We start from the raw sequence: 23350 nt of genomic DNA, 5'->3' as shown, positions 1-23350 counted from the left end.
CTAAGTATAGAATATATGGTAATTTTGGGTCAAATCTTTTATTCCTTGCTCAGTAGTCAATAAAATAAAATCCTCAGGCTACGGTTTCTGATCTCTTTTCAGTGAAATACAGAGTTCAGTGGGAAGAGAATTTGGCCCATAAACTTAAATGGGAATTTTGAGCTCAATCTTGATCCCTTTGAAGTCAATAGCCAACTTACGCATTTGGGCCTTGAGTAGACTGAAGGATACTACCCTTCATTTGCTAATTATATCCTTGTCTAAGATGTCTAAAACCATCATTCTCATTATTTTGTTTACAGAAACTGCACAGATAGTCCTATAGCAAGGGCATTTTACCAAATTCTCATAGTTCATCCCTGAGAAATAAAATACCCCTGCATCATCTTAGTCCTGACTCTCACGTTCAGTCTGAGACTACTTTAATCCCTGAGTCTTTGATATTACAACTTCATTTTTAGATTTTTTTTAGTAGTGAATGGTTTCCTTTAGAGATTTGGGATGAAATACTTTCATAGGTTTCAAGGGAAAATAAGCATTTCTATCACATTTGTCTTTTATTATTTGTCACCTTTTGGGAGATATCTTCTGTTGTGTTTTTTTCTCCTTTGTAATAATTAGTTCCATCTATTAGTTTCCTTGGAGCCTTCTGTAGCATCAATCTATAATTGTGAATCCTGTTTCGATAAATCAGTTCTCATCAGATGTCAATAAGAAGTCAAAATGGACAACTGAACAGGACAATTGGACATTTTAAAGCCATCTGAATAGGACAATATTCAGTTATAGATGTCAAGACTAGATGTGAATAATGTCACAGAAGTTAAAGGTTGGGGGTAATCCACTCAGAAGTCATTCATGAATCATATTTAAATAGCTTCAGACACTTTTAAAAAAGTTATATTCCATCACACAACGAAATCTCTCTATCCTGATATGCGTGACAGCTACGCATTGTAGGGAGACGTTCGCCATTATCTTGCTAGTGCCTAAGATGCTGAAAGAACCTTCTCTAGAATAAAACTACTTATGCTAGTTGTTTTTTTTAAAGAAAAAAATTGGATTTTAACAAAACAAAGTTCTTTTTTCTTGGCTAGGAAGCAGTTAATTAATCACAAAGAAACAACCAATTTTTCAATTCACTTAATCATTCTACAAACAATTTTTTTCCCCTGAATAAAGAGACCACATTAAAATGTGTAATGTATGGAAGGTAGTTGCAGGAATTGATTGAATGAACTCTTCCTGGAAGTATGAAATCCACTCTATTCTGCTTACAACCATGAATTTCTTTGATAATGTTATGCGTGTTTCCATACTGGGGAAAATATGATAAGAATGGAAAATATACTTTAAAATTATAGGTTGTTTATTTTTAATGGAAGCAGCCATAGGATCAAACTAAATAAACAGTTGACGAAAGTGTAATGAAATTCAGCTGCTACTGGGTTTGAAAGAAATCCAGCATTTATTTTTGTGGCTAAGATGCTGTAACACACAGTGGTAAAATAGCAAACTATTTCAGGGCCAAGTTCCGCCCTCACTTGTGCATGCTCAAGTTGAAGTCTCAGTGGATAGAATGTCGTTATCCAAACTAGATTATGACCAGGGTGGATAAAAATCAATGATTTAAAAAAACAAAACCCAAAATCTGATTTTTTTTATTTAAATCAGATTGTTTCATTTGAATCGGATTTTTTTTAATTTAAATCTAAAGATAGTTTTAATTAAGATACATTATAGCTCAAAGATACCTCATCATGGAATAGGGATTATAAATTCTAATTCTATAGTATGAGACAATATATTCATGTAATGTTTAAGAAAAGTTTTGTAAATGTGTCCCAATAGTTCATGGATTAGGGACCCAATATTATGGGGTTCCAGGGGCTTCTGTATAGATTATTTACATTAATCTTTCTATCTACCCAATGGGACTTAGTGCTCAGTCTAGAAGATACCATCAGAGATGCTTAGAGAGATAACATGCTTGTTAACAGCAAAAATGTTTTTAAATAAATAAATAATATATAGAAGTGAGAAATAACAGACCTCAACCCTATTGTCCCTCTGCCGATTTGTGTACACAGAGTCAATCCTTTACCTCTCTCTAAAAGTGCAAAGTTTCAGAAAGTTCAATGAATGGAAGATTGTTGGGGGTGGAATAGATCTGGACAAGGAGAAGAAGTCTGGAGATAAATGTGAGAAGGGAGGGACAGTCAGTGGAAACAAAAATGAAACTGTTTGAGCAGCATATTCCAGAAGTCTTGAGGACTTTCTGAGTGTAGTCTTCATTGATTTGAGATTTACCATACCATTCTCTCACTAGAAGGGAAAACCTATAATGTCAGCAGGCCGTAAAAGAGACCCAGTTTGGGGATATTTTTATGAAGTTCCTCTACCTATGAAGAATATGTATTAAGGTTATAACAGCCAACAAGAATGCACTTTTATGTAGAAATCCATGATTAAATCGAGTCTTCCTGAGTAGCATTTTAAATCATGATTTAAGTCAATTTGATTTAAATCAAATCCACCCTGATTATGACCAGCAGATAATACCCTATTCAAATTTAGGTTGCAGTGGACTAATGCACGAGGTGTCGAACACATGCATAAATGGAAAAGTTGACATTCTGGGGGTGAACTGGGAGGGGTGTAGAATATAGCTAGTTGATTTGTGATTACATATATTAAGTCAGCCCACTTGCCCGTGTACTCATGGGCAGTTGTGGGAGCAGAGGGTTCGGGCTGCCATTTAATAGCCCACTTAGAGTCTGAGAGGATTTCATTTTCCTCATGATCCCTGCAGACCTCCCCTATGCAAAGCCCATTCATATGCACTTTATGGAGAAGAGTGAATCTTGTAAACAGTTTTCAGAGTAACAGCCGTGTTAGTCTGTATTCGCAACAGTGATTGGAATGTGTGTGCAATGGCAGCTATTTGTTTTTGTTTGTTTTGGGTTGTGGGTTTTTTTTGTTTTGTTTTTTTGTTTTTTTTGAACGAACAAAGGTTTGAAGGAGGCCAGTATTTGAAAGGTGCCACAAGTACTCCTTTTCTTCTTGTAAACAGTGCATGCATAACAAAGACTTAATTTTAAAAACACTGGAAAATGTTGGATCTAATCTAAACTCTCCCAAAGTACAGAGCTCCCAGTTAAATGTTTTACATTAAGACTAATTAGCTCGACAGATAGATGTGGATGCCTGATGGTCCCAGTATGTGTTTTCAGGAATGTCTCCAGAGTTCCCCGGTTGTGTGGTAATCAGGGCCGGCTCCAGGCACCAGTGTTCCAAGCCGATGCTTCGGGTGACAGTGTTTCTGTGGCCGCGGCAATTCAGCAGCAGCTTCTCCCTTTTGCCATCCGCGGCGGTCATTCGGCGGTAGCTTCTCTCTTCTGCCACCCGCGATGGCAATTTGGCGGCAGCAGTTTCTTTCACTACTTGGGGCGGCAAAAACGGTTGAGCCGGCCCTGGCGGTAATTAAAGGAGAGATTTACCATGTTATGGTTATTGCCATTAGGCTCTTAGGGTAAGAGCCAGAAAGAGAAATACACTGATTGGAATGTGTGTGCAATGGCAGCTATTTGTTTTTGTTTGTTTTGGGTTGTGGGGTTTTTTTTTTGGTTAGTTTTTTTTTTTTTGAATGAACAAAGGTTTGAAGGAGGCCAGTATTTGATAGGTTACTTGAAACAGTGCAACTGACTAAGCTACAGCTACCTTTCAGGAAGGCCATAACTTTGCATGAAAGGCAGGCCCGCACACTTATTTGGAACTGAAAAAAAATTCTCAGAAACCGTCTACATTTTGCTAGATGCTGCAGTGATCTTGCCCACTATCATAAGCAGCGTTATAGCCATGTGGGCCCCAGGATATTAGAGTGCCACCTCACCAACTATCATGACTTTATCATGAGTCTTTCGATAGCTATTTTCCTTAAAACATCAGCTCCTGGCGTCAGTAATTACATGAGCTTTCATTCTTTTAAAAAGTTTCTAACCCTCATTAAAAACCTTGAAACCTTGACCTGAGTGAATCCTAAAGTCTCAAAAAACAAAAGGCGCATTAAAAAGTACCCCACAATTTGTGATTTTCAAAAATCTAATTTTTTAATCTAATCTCATAATTTGTAGGTCTAATTCACATTTGGGATTGGCAATATTGTTATTGAGTATAATTGTTCTTCATCTAACAGACATTTCATTGCAATTAAACAGAACTCAGTTCCCAACTAAGAGGAAAAGACTAATCTTCTACCTTCATGCTGTCTCATAGATTGTGAACTCTTTGGGACAGAGACCATGTTTTTGTTATGTGTGTTTAGGTCTAGCATAATAAGGACACAGACCCTGATTGGGGCTTTCAAGTGTTACTGTAATATGGGTAACAAACTTGATACAATGTGCTGAGCCTGCTGCCTTCCATGCTGACCTGTGTTGTCTGATTGTTTCCTTGTACTCCTCTCTTTGTTTCTAAATGTCTCATACTGAGAAACTAAAGTTCTTTGGGGGCAGGGACTGTCTTTTTGTCATGTTTGTACAGCGCCAAGCACCGTCCTGGTCTTTGACTGAGGCTTCTGGGTGCTACCACAATTGAGGTAATAGTGGATGACCTCTAGCTTCAACCTTGAACCTCCCAGCTTTCAGTCAGGTTTAAGGGTCCCCCATGCTTACAAGATGTATGTAAAATGGAGAGCAGCAACATGGACCTTGGGTCCAGGTGCCCAGGAGTAAGTGGATGTACCTCAGAGCAGATGGAAAAGGAGAGCAGGGGAGCAGGCAGTCTTGGCTGAGCCACATAGCAGAGGCCTTCTGATTTGTTGCCAGTATATGCTCTATAGCAAATCACCACCTTCCATCTCCCCACAAGGGAGAGGAGCAGGGAGCAGATAGAGGCATCTCAGCCAACAGTGCTTTCTGGTGCTACACCTGCAGTGTTATATCTTCTGCACCATACCTGAGGACTCTCTGCCTTGAGGCACATTCTAGCCCAGATAAGGCTCTAAAACTACCATTGCTGCACTGAGCCTTTAACAAATCTCAATAGACAAAATTAGCTCTAACATTGTGGTGAGTATGTGCCTCTTTGCCAACTCTGGGACAGCTGGAGCACCCCTAAGTTCCATCACCTGACTCAGGAGCGGCAGAAGCTCCATAAAAGTGAGGGGGCCACCAGCTCTCGAACAGTTGCTTCCTTGTAGCCGTGATGTCAAGGATTCCTCAGCTAACAGCAGCTCCTGGGATTCTTTGGGGGCTGTAGTGTGGGAGGCAGCATAGAAATGCAATGCTGCATTGATATTAATGGAGCAGGAGCATACACGAAGTATCAGAAGGGGAAGTAACACTGCGATCATTTGTTTACTTCGTTGAGTGTGCCTTTTTAAAGACTGGGGACTCAGCTGTACATTTCTTTTAGGGCTTTTTTCTTGCATACAGCATGGAGAAAAGATGAGCTCTCAGATTTTCTGGGCAATAACACTTCGCATTCTTCAATAAATGGTCCTATTTACTGGTCATATAGCTCTGAGTTTAGTAACCGATCTGCTATTGGCAACTGGATTTAAGCATTGCATGTGAAACAGCTAAACAGCTGAATTATGAAAACTCAGTGGTGTTGCTGTCTCATTTTAGACTCATTAAAAATTATACTACGCACATCATGTTTTCTGCTCTGTATAGGATGCAATGCCATGCTACGCGACTCATTTTTAGTAAAAAGAAAAGGAGTGCTTGTGGCACCTTAGAGACTAACCAGTTTATTTGAGCATAAGCTACAGCTCACTTCATCGGATGCATCAAGTGCCACAAGTACTCCTTTTCTTTTTGCAAGTACAGACTAACACGGCTGCTACTCTGAAACCTGTCATTTTTAGTAGATTCCAAATATGATCAAGGTAGTAAAACCCTGATATAACATCTGGTATTCATTGATTTTCTGCTTTAAACACTGTTAGTGCTGGTCTGACCAGGGCACTAGAGAGTAACTAGTTGGAGTTCACACAATATAGATTAACTGTCTTATTTCACATTTGACCCTAGACTCATCCTAGGGTCTATTTACTGTTGCCCAGTCTTCTCCAGTTAGTCTTACCGTTGTAGAAATATTCTCAGACAAAAACTGTTAACATGGAGTTAAGGCTGGGATAAAAAATTATCAGCAATTTAGAATAAATTACATTTAAAAATGTTGCAGCTATCCCCGAAACAAAGCATTATAAACCCAGGAAATTCAGAGTTCACATTAAATCTGAAAAGAATTCAAACATGTTAAGGTCTGGAAATGCTCAGTGAGGACACACAACCAGCCTTTGTGACACAATTTGATAACTATACAATCATATTTAAGACATTTTAATATTTGTGGGTCCAGATTAGATTAAACTAATTTTTAAAGATGTATTTGATTTCTCCCCTCCAGCATCCTATTGTGTCCCTAGAGGGCAATTCTCTCTGCTACTGTCAATTTGGCAGATCTATTGGAAACCTATATATTTTTAAAAATCTTATTGACAGTATAAAGAACCAGGTGCATGCATTTATCATGGAGATTGTGACTTAGATGGGAACCAGTGCATGAGGGAATCAAGATCCAACAAGATGAATTAAACCTTTTTGTAAGTCAGTGGGCTAACTCATTGGCCCATGTACCAAAGAACACTCTCCAGCCACAAGAGTCCAGTCCCTTTGCTTCAGGAACTCATTTTTCATTCTTCATAATAAAACTGTTTAACTTTAACATATCAGTCACATCCTTTCCCCCAGACCCTAGGGTTTCTGCCAGAGCCTATCTACTCCCTTCATTTCTCCCTCAGCTCGGCTCTTGATGGTTTTTATGAGGACCAGGTGAATTTCAAGCTATCACCTGATCCTTGGCCTTAACCTCAGCTGGGAGGCAGCTGATTAATCACAGGTGGGGCAGGCCCAACATCTCTTAAAGGGCCAGCCATGTTGTAATTACGAAATGTGAGCTTTGACCATAATGCTGGAATTGTGGCAGTTTGTTTGCTTTTCAGAGGAGCCAGATATTCAAAAGTTGCTTATTTTGCCACTTCCATCTACTTCCCAGCCTCTTGGAGGTGCATGTGTGCATGCATGTTTTCCTTTATCTAACTGGATAGCTGTCCAATATATGCCCTATTTCTTTGACAGCAGAAAACCATTTTCAGTTATGTTACATAAGAGATGCACTCTAATGCAGCTGAACTCTGCTGGTAACACAAGAATTGGAACTACAAAGAAGGGATTGTAGAATGTGGTCTCTAATGAATTTCAGCTATACTAACGATAGATGAAATTCTTCAGTATTAGATCATGTAAACCTCCCACTGAAGTTTGGCACAAATGAGGAATGGGACCAATATTATCAATATACTGTCTATTTTTAAGCATAAATAAATTTATGAGGCGTCATAGGTAATGTTATCCTCTACCTCTCTTCCACCCCCCCCCCACAAAAAAATGTATTAGGATTAGTACTTTGGACTTTATGTTTGACAAATGGCATCTGTTATTTTGAATGAAGACACTGATCAGCTGTATAATCTTATGAGATCCTGAACATCTTTTTTGGGTTTAAAATGCCTTTTGGCAATGTAGATTTAATTAGATTTAATGTAGATTTAATTAATTAGCAATCAGGTTAGGAGGATGCACATATTTTTTGATTCCTGGGAAAGTCAAGGAGAGATGGCTTCAAACAAAATAACTGATAAATTAAAACAGACATTTCACTGCTCTAAATAATTTATTGGTACTCAGAAAGGAACAGACAAATACTCAGGTGGCTAATTTTTAATGCTGACATCTCAATGATTTACTAAAACATCTAAAACATCTGCCAGTCAGGTTTTATATGTGCTCCATTCAATACTCAGACGCTCGTAAAGAAGCTGTCCTGGTGGAAGAGAGTGCTACTTTAGAACAGGCATGATAACATTCAGTCCAAATGCACATGCCAGTGTTGATAGAGAGATTAAGTTTCCCTTGAGTATTGTCAAGTACAAGCAGACTTTTCTTTCTTTCCTTTTTTTTTTTTTTTTTGAGTTATGCCAAAGTTTAGTCAGGTGGTAAAAAAATGTAGAGGGAACAGCTAGCTGAAGCCTGAGCAGATGCATGTTTTAGCTGTAACACTTCATGATAGTTCAGAAAGCCTTTCTACTAGTGAAGCTTTCGGCCAGAGTTTGGCTGTGATTCAGAAAGGCACATGCTTAAATACCTAACTTTAAGCGCATGTGTAGTCCCGGTGACTGCCATAGGACTTCTCGTGACATCAGTGGAACTACTCATGTGATTGAAGTTTGGCACATGCTAAAGCATCTTTCTGAATCAAGACCTATGCTGTAAGTAGAGCCTGACTGCAATGCTAATTATTGACTGAGTACAATCAACTTCATGGCATTTATCTCTCTGTCTGTGACATAACAACAGAAGTTGGTCCACTAAATGATATTACCTCACCCTCCTTGTCTGTAACATGATAACTTTTGAACATTGCATCTCATCCATTCCAAAATGTCAGGGGTGTTTCTAGGCATTAGTGGGCAGAACCCTATTGATTGAAAAGCTTCATTTAGAGGAAAATACGCCCATGGGCTGCCTAATGTTGCAGGCTGTGGAATCTCTCTGGCACCCCTTGCTGCTGCCTACAGCCATCAGCAACAGCAGCTTAACTTGCTGTGCGGGAAGGCTGTCTGTAGCCTGGAGTCTAAGAAAACTAAGAGAGTCGTATAGGGAGGGTTATTGAGGGGACCTGGAGGGGGAAGAATGGGGATGGGAGGGAAGCAGCAGGGATGGGAGGGATGGGGCACTGCTAGTGTGAGGAACAGGGACCTGGAGAGCAGGGTCGTGATGGGGGAAGCAGCAATCTGGAGCACAGAGAAGCATGGCTGGGGGCAGGGGTGCGGGGGGAGAGAAGAAGCATCAGGGACCCACAGGAATGTGTGTGGTGGGGAAGGGGACTGGGGAGAAAGGTCAAGGGGAAGCAGGGACCCAGAGAGGAGTGGGGGAGCCGTGTGGGGTGGGAAAGCAGGGATCTGGAGGAGGAGTGGGGAAGTGGTTGTGATGAGTAACTGGAAGGTAAAAGACAAAGCAGCTCTGCGGGCAGCTTGTGTGAGGTCTGTAATCCTCCACACCTTTCCCCTGCAGTGCTCCCCCAGTTCCTACACGTCCCCTTCTTCTCCTTTCCCCCCGCCCCCCAAATTGCTGCAGGCAGAGTCATCTTTCTGGAACCCCTGCCGCTGCCTCCACACATCTCAAGCGGCAGCTTAATGTGCTGTTCTCTCATTGGGTGTACAGCGTGGCCTACAGAAGCAATGAAGTGCTTGACCCCTGGTTATGGAAGGCTGCGGACAGCCAGCTTTAAAATAATACATGTATTGTGTAAGCACTGATAGATTTGTGCCAATTGCAGCCTGATCTTGAGAGGTGCCAAGTTTATCCAATAGTGTGCTCAGTGGCTTCAAATCCCAGTGCAGTTGGCCCTCCTCTTGAAATCCTTATTTGAACATGCTATAGGTTGGATTCTGTTGGGTGGAGATAATTCCTGCAAGGTGAAATTATTCAGGCTGACTGCAGGGTCTGGTGCCCACCTGAACGACACAGCTTTGCTGACCTTGCTTCAGGAGTTATGGCTTGATCCTCAGAGGTATTGAGCAGTTTGGCCCCAGAATAGCAAGTGCTTAAGTACCTGCTTAACTATTAACAAATGAGCCATCTTGTTGACTTCAAAGGACTTTTCACATGCTTAAGAGCTTTGCAGGACTGGGGCAAGAGTGCTCAGACTAAGCTCTGAGTAAAGTGTATATTTTAGTAAAGTAGCATTAATTGCTGTACTGGTTTATTTCAGTGCACTGCAGTGCAATCTGTTTTCAAATTATTCATTTGCAAAATGACAGGTTTCAGAGTAGCAGCAGTGTTAGTCTGTATCCGCAAAAAGAAAAGGAGTACTTGTGGCACCTTAGAGACTAACCAATTTATTTGAGCATAAGCTTTTGTGAGCTACAGCTCACTTCATCGGATGCATGGAGTGGAAAATACAGGGGGGAGATTTTATATACACAGAGAACATGAAACAATGGGTGTTACCATATACACTGTAACAGGAATGATCAGGTAAGGTGAGCTATTACCAGCAGGAGAGCAGGGGGGAGGGGGAGGACTTTTTGTGGTGATAATCGAGGTGGGCCATTTCAGCAGTTGACAGGAACATGTGAGGAACAGGGGGCGGGGGGGGATTAAACATTTGTAAAAGAGCATCTTTCACACCAGTACCTTGCAGTACTGTATACCATTAATGAATTAATTCATGCAACATCCTTGGCAATAAGAAAGAAATAATAATCCTATTTTATAGCTAGGTAAAAGAGGGATCAGAGAGGTGAGTGCTTCTACCTAAAAAGTGACTCTAAAAATATGTGTTCTACATCTATAACCTCTTAAGGACTTCCATATTAAAAAAGTTATTTAAGAGTAAAAAGGATCATATCCTTGTCATCCACCTTGTTGCCAGCCCTGCACACTTAGCCTGAGATCAAAATCAGGACAAGTTATTTCTCAGGCATGTACCATTATTAGTAATTAAAAAAGCACAGTGCCTTCAAATCCAGCTTGTTTATTTAACGGTTCTCATGATCCAGCCCAATGAGCAGATCTGTTGAATAAGGCTACATCTAAACTTATGGCAGTGTGCAGAGTACAGACGCTGCAGGCTCAGCTAGCTTGGCTATAAATAGCAGTGTAGATGGGGAGACATGGCTGAGGCAAGTAGAATAGAGTACTGAACCTCCCATGGGATATACCCTACATCAGTGGTTCTCAAACTAGGGCCGCTGCTTGTTCAGGGAAAGCCCCTGGTGGGCCGGGCCAGTTTGTTTATCTGCCGCGTCCACAGGTTCGGCTGATCGTGGCTCGCCACTCCAGGCCAATGGGGGCTGCAGGAAGGGCAGCCAGCACATCCCTCGGCCCACGCCGCTTCCCACAGCCTCCGTTGGCCTGGAGCGGTGAACCGCAGCCAGTGGGAGCCGCAATTGGCCGAACCTGAGGACGCAGCAGGTAAACAAACTGGCCCGGCTCACGAGGGGCTTTCCCTGAACAAGCGGCGGCCATAGTTTGAGAACCACTGCCCTACATGATCTGTCTGCATGCCAAAGCAGTGTCTCTCACATCTACACTGCTAAAAATAGCAGTGTAGTGTCCTTCTGCCTTCCTGCTGCCAGAGCCTTTCCCCACCACAGTGAAAAGCTCCAGCAGTGGGGAAAGGTTCTGATGCAAGGAGGCAGCAAGGAAGGGCTCCAGCGGCATGCCAGAGCCTTTCCTCACTGCCTCCCCCCCGCCAGAGCCTTTCCTCACTGTTGCTGGAGCCTGTCACTGCTGTGTGTACAGCTACACGTGTAGTGCCTGTACTTTACATGTAAGTGTAGACATAGCCAAAGAAGATGTATTTTAATCAATAGATGTCAGAGTAAAATTATGCTTCAAGTGATTTTCCCAGGGTGACCCTGAAAGTTTGTGGCACGCTAGAACTAGAATTCAGTTCAAGGAATGTGTACACAAAATGATACTGTTTCCAGCTGAAAGAGAGTCTAGTAGGTGTGTCTCATTATACGTATATATTGTTTTATTGTTTTAAATTCTTTCAGATTTGGTCCTATCTTGTTTAAAGTAATTCAGAAAAAAATGAGCAATTTTAGAATACTCCACTTAGGATTGTGGAGTACAGGGTAGAAACTGAGATAAAATAGAACATGGCTAAGTATCTGTATTAGCTAAATAATTGGAATTTTGCATACATTCACTAGAGGAAAATATTTTGGTTTGTATACCAGGCACAGACCAGATATTTTGCCCTGTAGCAGGTGTAACATTTTTAAAATGCTCTCTAACATTCTTAATAAGAAAACCTTCAGTAAAGCATGACTCCTCAAAGCTGTAGTAAAATAAATAAAAAGTCATTTAATGGTGATTCTTAACATCTGTTGACACAGTAGGTAATGGCTAATTCAGTATTAAGGAGCTAATGAAAATCCAAGTGAGGATGATACATGATGTGAAAAGTTCACCTTTTGACTTTCTACAGTATAACCTGGTATCATAAAATCTTGAGACATTCTTATCTCCCTGAATATTTTAAATTAACAAGAATTGTTTTAGCTTTTGCACTTTATCGTTTATGCTTATTCTTTGTTTAGACTGATCCAGCAAACCACTTAATCACATGTTTAAACTTAGCACAAGCGTGAGACTTAAGCACAAGTCAATGGAACTTTATATACTGTATGCTTGAAGATCAGCCCATGCTTCAGTGTGTTGTTGAACTGGAGCCATATTGCCAAGTGGAGGTAGAATGGTGAATATGTACTATAGGCAGGCTACAAAATAGCTGTCTGGTAGAGGGATGAGGCCTCATGAGACATCCACAACTTCTTCTCTTGCACAGGGTGAACAGCTGGTCAGCATAGCCTTTGCAAAAAGGGCATGCTCACACCACAGGAAGATGTTCCTGGCAGTGTCTATCAGTGCATAGTGCAATTTAAAGCAGTACTCATCTGGCAGAAATGCCAACAGAAATCAGGAATGCAAATTTGCTACCTTTTCACTTGAAGCAAACTCTGCCCGCACAGGAAACAGCGACCCCTGGAAATGGATCCAACAGGGTGAGGCAAGCTTTTATATTTTACTTTATAACAAGTAGAAACAATGATATGGTACTGGACAGGATTAGGAAATAAACTGCTTCCTAGCAGGTAACAAAGCAGATGAGCTGCAATAACAAAAGTGATGTTTAAGATAAACCTATGGTTTTGTAGGCCCAGTCCTGAAGCCCTTTTTGTGTGAATCAAGCCAATTCCTCTGAAGAATATTCACCACTCTTCATGAGTTCATTGTCATAAGTAAGATTATGATTATGTCCCAGCTGCAAGCCCTGGAGCTCTGAGCCACAGCAGGGGCCCTGTAGTGCCCACAGAGCTCCCAGCCACAGCGGGTGGCCCCCAGAGCTCCCAGCCACTGCGGTGGGGGCACTCCACAGCTCCCGGCCACCGTGGGCCTGGAGCTCTGAGCCTCCACGGGCAGCGGAGACCTGCAGCTCCCAGCCACTGTGAGTGGCACCAGAGGTGGGTGCTGGACCCCTCCTCCCCCATTCCCCATTTTGTCAGGGTTAGTTTTAGTAAAAAAGTCACAGACAGGTCAAGGGCTTCCATGCATATTTGTTTATTGCCCGTGACCTGTCTGTGACTTTTACTAAAAATTACCGTGACAAAATCTTATCCTTAGTCATAAGGAACAATAAAAAGCAAGTAATGTTTTAAAGCTGATTTGGTGTTTCTTTTAACTACATGCAGGGAGTACTATTACTGTATATCTCTTGTGTTAGTGGATAAACAAGCTTCAACAGACAAAAAGAATAAACTTTTCATCATTTTTCTCTCTATAAAATTGTTTGGCATTTTTTGCATGGTCTCTCTTCTGATGCTCCAGTATAACCAAAACATCCACACAACACCTGAAAATCCAAGAATGTTTAAGGCAAGTCTACACTTAAGATGCTGGATTGGCATATATAAGAACATAAGAATGGCCATACTAGGTCAGACCAAAGGTCCATACAGCCCAGTATCCTATCTACCAACAGTGGCCAATGCCAGGTGCCCCAGAGGGAGTGAACTTACCAGGTAATGACATAGTGATTTCTCTCCTGCCATCCATCTCCACCCTCTGACAAATAGAGGCTAGGGACACCATTCCTTACCCATCCTGGCTAATAGCCATTAATGGACTTAACCTCCATGAATTTATCCAGTTCTCTTTTAAACCCGGTTATAGTACTAGCCTTCAAACCTCCTGAGGCGAGGAGTTCCACAGTTTGACTGTGTGCTGAGTGAAGAAGAACTTCCTTTTATTTGTTTTAAACCTGCTACCCATTAATTTTGTTTGATGGCCCCTAGTTCTTATATTATGGGAACAAGTAAATAACTTTTCCTCATTCACTTTCTCCACACCACTCATGATTTTATATACCTCTATCATATCCCCCTGAGTCTCCTCTTTTCCAAGCTGAAAAGTCCTAGCCTCTTTAATCTCTCCTCATATGGGACCCATTCCAACCCCCTAATAATTTTAGATGCCCTTTTCTAAACCTTTTCTAATGCGAGTAGATCTTTTTTGAGATGAGGGGACCACATCTGTACGCAGTATTCAAGATAAGAAAAGGAGTACTTGTGGCATCTTAGAGACTAACCAATTTATTTGAGCATAAGCTTTCGTGAGCTACAGCTCACTTCATCGGATGCATACTGTTGACTTTCCACAGTATGCATCCGATGAAGTGAGCTGTAGCTCACGAAAGCTTATGCTCAAATAAATTGGTTAGTCTCTAAGGTGCCACAAATACTCCTTTTTTTTTTGCGAATACAGACTAACACGGCTGTTACTCTGAAACCAAGTATTCGAGATGTGGGCGTACCATGGATTTATAAAACGGCAATAAGATATTCTCCATCTTATTCTCTATCCCTTTTTTAATGATTCCAAACATCCCGTTTGCTTTTTTGACTGCCGCTGCACACTGTGTGGACGTCTTCAGAGAACTATCCTCGATGACTCCAAGATCTTTTTCCAGATTAGCTGTGGCTAAATTAGCCCCCATCATATTGTATGTATAATTGGGGTTATTTTTTCCAATGTGCATTACTTTACATTGATCCACATTAAATTTCATTTGCCATTTTGTTGCCCAATCACTTAGTTTTGTGAGATCTTTTTGAAGTTCTTCACAGTCTGCTTTGGTCTTAACTATCTTGAGCAGTTTAGTATCACCTGCAAACTTTGCCACCTCGCTGTATACCCCTTTCTCAAGATCATTTATGAATAGGTTGAATAGGATTGGTCCTAGGGCTGACCCTTGGGGAACACCACTAGTTACCCCTCTCCATTCTGAAAATTTACCATTTATTCTTACCCTTTGTTCCCTGTCTTTTAACCAGTTCTCAGTCCATGAAAGGATCTTCCCTCTTATCCCATGACAACTTAATTTACGTAAGAGCCTTTGGTGAGGGACCTTGTCAAAGGCTTTCTGGAAATCTAAGTACACTATGTCCACTGGATCCCCCTTGTCCACATATTTGTTGACCCCCTGTCACAATGCTGGTTCTGGTGGGACCCAACTGAGAGTGCCAATTCAGGACAAATTGCTTCAAGCAGGGCAGTTATAGCCCAAGGCTGGGGTTTCTGTGCACACCAAGGCAAACCAAACCAGCCAGACAGAGAAGACTTTGTTTTTACCCCACTAGCTCAGCACAAGTCACACAAGCAATTCCCTTAGACACTCCAGTTTCCCAGTATCACCACCAGTGCCACTCGTTATGGGGACAGATGGTTATGAAAACCAATACCCCAGTAAAAGAAAAAAGGTTCTCTCGATCCCAAAAGACCAAGCCCCAGACCCAGGTCAATATACAAATCAGATCTTACCCACAAATCACGCTATTGCCAATCCTTTAGAATCTAAAATCTAAAGGTTTATTCATAAAAGGAAAGAAATATAGATGAGAGCTAGAATTGGTTAAATGGAATCAATTACACACAGTAATGGCAAAGTTCTTGGTTCAGGCTTGCAGCAGCGATAGAATAAACTGCAGGTTCACATCAAGTCTCTGGAGTACATCCACAGCTGGGATGGGTCTTTCAGACCTTGGTTCAAAGCTTCAGTGTAGCAAAGTTCCTCCAGAGGTATGAAGACAAGATGGAGGAGCTGCAGCAGTTTTTTATATTCTCATGCCATGTGGTCATTCTTTCTTTGTTCCAAGGACAAGCTGTCCATCACATGGCATGGAAAAACCTCAGAATTCTATCCAAAGGCATGTCCCTGCATACCTTGCTGAGTTACAAGGCGTGTCTGCCTTCTCTCAATGGGTCAGTTGTATAGCTGATGGTCCTTAATGGGCCATCAAGCAGGCTAGGCAGAGTTGACACCAACTTGTCTGGGGTGTCACCCAGAAGCACAGCATAAGTTTGAAATACAGACAGTATAGAGTCAATATTCATAACTGCAACTACAAAAATGATACACACATATAGACAGCATAATCATAACCAGCAAACCATACCCTTGTCTTAGACACCTTATTTGACTCCCTTTATGCAATATTTGGTCCCCCACTACAGGACTTTGGTTGCAACAATGATCTATACGGTCCCAGCTAATGTCAATAACATCACACATTAAATTGACATTATAGAAACCATGTTGACTTTTGCTCAACAATTTATGTTCATCTATGTGTCTGACAATTTTATTCTTTACTATTGTTTCAACTAATTTGCCCGGTACTGACATTAGACTTGCCAGTCTGTAATTGCCAGGATCACCTCTAGAGCCTTTCTTAAATATTGGCGTTACATTAGCTATCTTCCAGTCATTGGGTACAGTAGCTGATTTAAAGGGCAGGTTACAAACCAGAGTTAATAGTTCTGCAATTTCACATTTGAGTTCTTTCAGAACTCTTGGGTGAATGCCATCTGGTCCTGGTGACTTGTTACTGTTTCTCAATTAATTCCAAAACCTTCTCTAGTGTCACTTCAATCTCTGACAATTCCTCAGATTGGTCACCTACAAAAGACGGCTCAGATTTGGGAATCTCCCTAACATCCTCAGCCGTGAAGACTGAAGCAAAGAATTAATTTAGTTTCTCCGCAATGACTTTATCGTCTTTAAGTGCTCCTTTTGTATCTTGATCGTCCAGGGCACCTGTTGTATAGCAGGCTTCCTGCATCTGATGTGCTTTAAAAAAATTTTGTTATTACCTTTTGAGGTTTTGGCTAGCTGTTCTTCAAACTCCTGTTTTGTTTTTCTTATAACATTTTTACATTTAATTTGGCAGTGTTTATGCTCCTTTCTATTTACCTCACTAGGATTTGACTTCCACTTTTTAAAAGATGCCTTTTTATTTCTCACTGCTTCTTTTACATGGTTGTTAAACCACAGTGGGTCTTTTTTAGTTCTTTTACTGTGTTTTTTTAATTTGCGGTATACATTTAAGTTGAGCCTCTATTATGGTGTCTTTGAAAAGTGTCCATGCAGCTTGCAGGGATTTCACTCTAGTCACTACATCTTTTAATTTCTGTTTAACTAACCTCCTCATTTTTGGATAGTTCCCCTTTCTGAAATTGAATGCCACAGTGTTGGGCTGTTGAGGTGTTCTTCCCACCACAGGAATGTTAAATGTTGTTATATTATGGTCACTATTTCCAAGCGGTCCTGTTATAGTTACCTCTTGGACTAGATCGAGAGTTGCTTCTCCCCTTGTGGGTTCCTGTTCCAGCTGCTCCAAGAAGCAGTCATTTAAAGTATGGAGAAATTTTGTCTCTGCATTTTGTCCTGAGGTGACATGTACCAAGTCAATATGGGGATAATTGAAATCCCCCACTATTATTAAGTTTATTTTGATAGCCTCTCTAATCTCCCGTAGCATTTCATCGTCACTATCACTGTCCTGGTCAGGTGGTCAATAATAAATCCCTACTGATATAGTCATATTAGAGCATGGAATTACTATCCATAGAGATTCTATGGAACATGTGAATTCATTTAAGATTTTTATTTCATTTGATTCTACATTTTCTTTCACATATAGTGCCACTCCCCCCCACCCACGCATGACCTGTTCTGTACTCCGGAATGATTGTGTCCCATTGATTGTCCTCACTCCACCAGGTTTCTATGATGCCTATTATATCAATATCCTCCTTTAACACGAGGCACTCTAGTTCTCCCATCTTATTATTTAGACTTCTAGCATTTGCGTACAAGCACTTCAAAAACTTGTCACTGTTTATTTGTCTGCCCTTTTCTGATGTGTCAGATTCTTTATGTGAATGTTTCTAGTCTGATCTGGCCCATACTTTATCCTCTTTCATCCTCTCCTCCTGACTAAAACCTAGAGAATCTCTATCAGTTGACTCTCCTCTAAGAGAAGTCTTTGTCTGATCCACGTGCACCTCTACAGCAATTGGCTTTCCCCCATCTCTTAGTTTAAAAACTGCTCTGCAACCTTTTTAATGTTAAGTGCCAGCAGTCTGGATCCACTTTGGTTAAGGTGGAGCCCATCCTTCCTGTATAGGCTCCCCCTATCCCCAAAGATTCCCCAGTTCCTAATGAATCTAAACCCCTCCTCTTTACACCATCATCTCATCCACGCATTGAGACTCTGAAGCTCTGCCTGCCTACCTGGCCCTGCGCGTGGAACTGGAAGCATTTCTGAGAATGCCACAATAGAGGTCCTGGATTTCAGTCTCTTTCCTTGCAGCCTAAATTTGGCCTCCAGGACGTCTCTCCTACCCTTCCCTATGTCATTGGTACCTCCATGTACCACGACCACCGGCTCCTCCCCAGCACTACACATAAGTCTATCTAGATGCCTCGAGAGAGCCGCAACCTTCGCACCAGGCAGGCAAGTCACAATAAGGTTCTCCCAGTCATCACAAACCCAGCTGTCTATGTTTCTAATGATCGAGTCTCCCATAACTAACACCTGCCTTTTCCTAATGACTGGAGTTCCCTCCCCCGGAGAGGTAACCTCAGTGCAAGAGGATACCCCAACATCATCTGGAAGGAGGGTCCCAACTATGGGAAGGTTTCCCTCTGTTCCCATCTACTGCTCTCCTTCTCTGGGCCTTTCATCCTCCATAACAGCGCAGGGGCTGTCTGACCGGAGGTGGGACAAATCTACAGTGTCCTGGAAAGCCTCATCAACATACCTCTCTGCGTCCCTTAGCTCCTCCAGTTCCGTCATCCTGGCCTCCAAAGCCCAGTTTCTGAGGGCCAGGAGCTCCTTGCACAGAATGCACACCTATGCCACCCGCCCACAGGGCAGGTAATCATACATGCTACACTGAGTGCAATAAACAGGATAGCCCCCACTCTGCTCCTCGGCTTCTGCCTGCATTTTCTCCTACCGTTACCTAGGTTAATGATAGGGTTTTTGTTTAAATCAAGAAGTTTTGATTATAGTTTAGTGTAAAGGTTTTAAAGAATGGCAAGTGTACCTTGTCCCCTTCCCACTCCCCTTCCCAGCTCCCTCTCAAAACTCCCTGTTAGCGGCCCCTGTTCGCAAAGCTCCCTGGTTGCTTGCTTACTGCTTTATAAAGCCCTGGCCTCCTTGATAGCCCCCCTCCCTCCCTAAGGCTCAGCCAATGAACAGAGGCTTCTAGATTTCAAACCTTGTTTAGAAGCTCACAGCTTCCAACTGCCGGCCACAGCACAGGGTCCTTCAAACAGACAGACAGACAGACAAACACAAGCTGAGCACACAGCACGTAACCCCCAAACACAAACACACACTACAGACAGCCACTTACCCCAAGGGTCCCGTATTTGCTCCTCCTTCACCTGGAGAACTCCCTCTCGAAACTCCCTGTTAGCGGCCCTTGTTTACAAAGCTGTAGCTGCACCAGTAATGATGCGCTGCTGTCACACTCCCGTGAAGACGCTCCTATGCCGATGAGAGAGCTTCTCCCGTCGGTGTAGTCAGTCCACCTCTGCAAGAGGTGGTAGCTATGTCAGCGGGAGAAGCTCTCCTGCTGACATAGCGCTGTCTACATCGGGCGCTAATTCGGTATAACTGTGTCGCTCAGTGGTATGGATTTTTCACACACAGGAGCAACATAGTTATACTGATGTAAGTTTATAATGTAGACCTGGCCTTAGTTTTCAAAAAAAACCAAACAAATTCAACATTTTCTTTCCGAATTGTGAACAGAACCAGGACAGCTGCGTGCTGCTGCATGAAACCAGGAAGTGAAATTGACTAGAAGCACACAGTAAAATTAGTGAGATTTCACTAAGGGAAGATTGGCCCTGCACTGAGAGCTGCAGTGCCCAACCCTAGGGTTGCCAGGCGTCTGGTTTTTGACTGGAATGCCCTTTTGAAAAGGGATTCTGGTGGCCGGGTCATTAAAAGTCCGGTAGTTGGCGGAGCTAAGGCAGGAGGGGCGTGCCCTGGCTCAACGTGGCTCCCAGAAGGGGCTGGCATCTCCCTGAAGCCCCTAGGCTCAGGGGCAGCCAGGGAGGTGCCGAACTGCAGCCAGTGGGAACTGCGGGGGCAGAGGCTGCGGGTGAGGGCAGCACCCGGAGCCCCATGGCCCCTCTGCCTAGGGGCCAGACGTGCTGACCACTTCCATGTGCCAGCTGAGGTAAGCGCTGCCTGGCCGGAGACCTCGTCCCTCATTTCCTCCCGCTCTCTTGTCCCATTTTGGAACCACCTCCCGCACCCCACACCCCCTCCCATGCCCCAACCCCTTGCCCCAAGTCAGAGACCCCTCCCGCACCCTAACTCCCTCCCAGAGCTGAACCCCAATCCCCTGCCCCAGCTCTGAGCTCTCTTCCACACTCAAACTCCCCCCCAGATCCCACACCCCCTCCCATAGCCCAACCCCTGCCCCAGCCCTGAGTCCCTCCCGCACCCAAATTCCCTCCCAGAGCCCAAACACCACACCTTCTTCTGCACACCAGCCCCTTGCCCTAGCCTGGAGCCCCTTCTTGCACCCGGAACCCTTCATTTCTAGTCCCACCTCAGAGCCCGCACCCACCCTTACCCCCCTGCACCCCAACCACCTGCCCCAACCCGGTGAAAATGAGCGAGGCTGGGGGAGAGCGAGTGATGGAGAGAGGGGGAATGGAGTGAATGGGGGCGGGGCCTCAGGGAAGGGGCAGGGCAAGGATGTTCGGTTTTCTGCAATCAGAAAATTGGCAAGCCTAACCCCTGAACATGTACAGAGCCCCATTGAAGCTGGGGTTTCATGCATATGCAGGGGTCTGCCCTAGTAGTTCTCCATGGAAAATGGTGGCCTAAGTTGACGCAGTATATCCACAAGAAATTGATCACAAGCAACCGTGAGGCTAAAATATACTTGGATAAACCATCGGTGTAATCACTGTGATTAATGAACAATTTCATAAAAATTGAATGCTGTGCACATATAGCTCATTTCTTGTTCACCAGTTAATTAATTCTAATAAATTATTGGCTGTAAATAGTTTGCCGATCCCAACTTAGTATCTTAAAAGTATGGGGAACTACTATCTCACATTGCCATAATGTTACAACGGCCCTGTTGCATTCCTTGCCTTGTGACTGTCACCTAATATTCTCTCTGTCTGAGGAATGTTCCTGGTCCTGCTTTTCAGGCAGCAAAAATGCTTCGTTCAAGTTTCAGCATGCCTGTTTGTGCAGTTGTAGTTACTGGGCATGTTGAAACTATGATAAAGCAGTTGTGGGGATTTTCTCCTTTCAAAAAGACAATGCAAAACTGGTGGCCTAGACCCAACAAAATCCTGCAGTTTGTCACCTGCATCCTCCTCTCTCTATATATCTTGGTGTTATATATTCAAAGTCCACTGCAGCATCAAAAACTCAAAAAAAGAGTGTTTAAATAGGGCAACGTGCCCACATAAAATACTGATAAATCTGAAACAGAAAATAGCGATAAAATTGCCCAAACAGCTACTCTTCAACTATGTTCCCCCCCCAAAAAAAACATGAAAACATTTGTCAGTGTATGAAACAACTCCAAAATAAGATCAAAACCAAAAAGTCTTCAGTCGTGCATGGAAGGTGCCAAAGCTGCACTGTGGCAGACATCCAGGAGAAGAGATTGCCAGATGCAAAGATCTACAACAGCAAAGATGCTGCCTATTGGGAATAATAATTATTTTATTGATTAACACATAAATAGTTAGTTCACTAAAAAGTCACATGATCTGTGATGCCCAAAAGAGATGACAGTTAGTCAGTCCCTCAGTGAAACAGATCCTGTACTATTTATCACTTTATATGCTAAAAGGAGAAATTGGCGTCAGCTATATCAGACTTCTGACATAGTATGATGCCTATGACATTCTGGGATGTTATCCAGACCAGTGAGGGGTCACTGCTTGCCCTGCAACCTTGGAACCTCACAGTGACTTGCTGCTGTAGCTCTCACCTGGGCCACTCACAAACAGGCAGCCAGCGTGCAGGTCACATCCTGAGTGTCTATGTAAAACCACAGTTCTGGTCCAACGATTCTGATCCCAGCAGCCTGTCAGAAAACACCAGCCACACTCTGGCTTTCACTAGCCTTGGTTACTATTTGAAGGGTGACCCCAATATGCTCCCAGTCCCAGATTCCCCCCCCCCCCAAATATGTATGTTCTGTACTGTCCAGTCCTCTCGTGAACAGTCCAGAAATATTTGATCTATTGTCCCTCTAAAGGAACAATGCATAATAACTTGCCACCTTAAATGGCGTTACCTGGATGTTTTAACTTAAACATACTGATTGAATTAAACAAGAAAACAAGTTTTATTAACAAAAGAAGATAGGATTTTAAGTGAGTACAAGCAATGAGGCATAAAAATCAGAAATAGTTACAAGAAAAATAAAGATAAAATGCTTCCTAGTGCCTAACTTAATAAACTGTGTTTGATTCAAGGTAAAATTCTTACCACATCCTTCCAATGGCATTACTGACCAAAATCTCCAGGAAAGGACCCCTTCTCCAATGTCCAACAGCTGTTTCTTTTGTCTTCTGAGGTGCAAAGAGGGATTTAAAAAAAACACTTGGACAAGGAAAAATAGAACTTGTGGTATTTTTGCCCCCACTATTATAGTTCATTCCCCCTATGAAATGCATTTGCCTGAGGGTTACTCCTAGTTAAAGTTTATTCAAACAGTAAAGAAGCCAACATGGTGTCTGGAGGTGAAAGAAATTCCATCCTATATCTTCTCACCTCTGCTAAGACACAGATCTGTTTGTTCCTGTCCTGTCCCGCTTCCTTGCCAAGGAATGGCCACTTGATTGACTATCACCTGTGATGACATCTGGGTGCGGCGTCAACTTGTCTTTTGTTTTTGAGAAACAGGTTTACCCGCTCCCCAGACGTGTCTGGTAAGCACACTTCAGTTATGATTTCAGCTTATGTTCATAACTTTAATAGAATATTGCTACGTGCATTTCACCATTATGTTATTAACCAGCAAGTTATTAGTTTTCAAATGATACCTTATAAGGCATATTTTGTACAAAGATTATTACAGTGGTGTGTAGAGTGTGAATACAGGGTTGTTAGGTATATCAAACTTCTGACAGAGTATGGCACCCCCTTTTGTTTTATTTTCATAGTTTTACAGATAATAGTTGCACCTGGAGTTCTCTTAATTCCTTCAGAGATAAGCTTCTGTTGTGATTTACTAAATTTCCTTGGTTTGTAGTCTATAGTGTGTGGTCTGGTGAGCCAGAGAGTTGACTCCTAGTGCCTGATACTGCAATGGACTGGTGAATCAGACCATCTGGCTATTATTCCTCATTCTAGAACTGT

The sequence above is a fragment of the Natator depressus genome, chromosome 1 (genome assembly GCF_965152275.1).
Source record: "Natator depressus isolate rNatDep1 chromosome 1, rNatDep2.hap1, whole genome shotgun sequence".
Lineage (NCBI taxonomy): Eukaryota > Metazoa > Chordata > Testudines > Cheloniidae > Natator > Natator depressus.
This window is presented reverse-complemented; position numbering follows the sequence as displayed.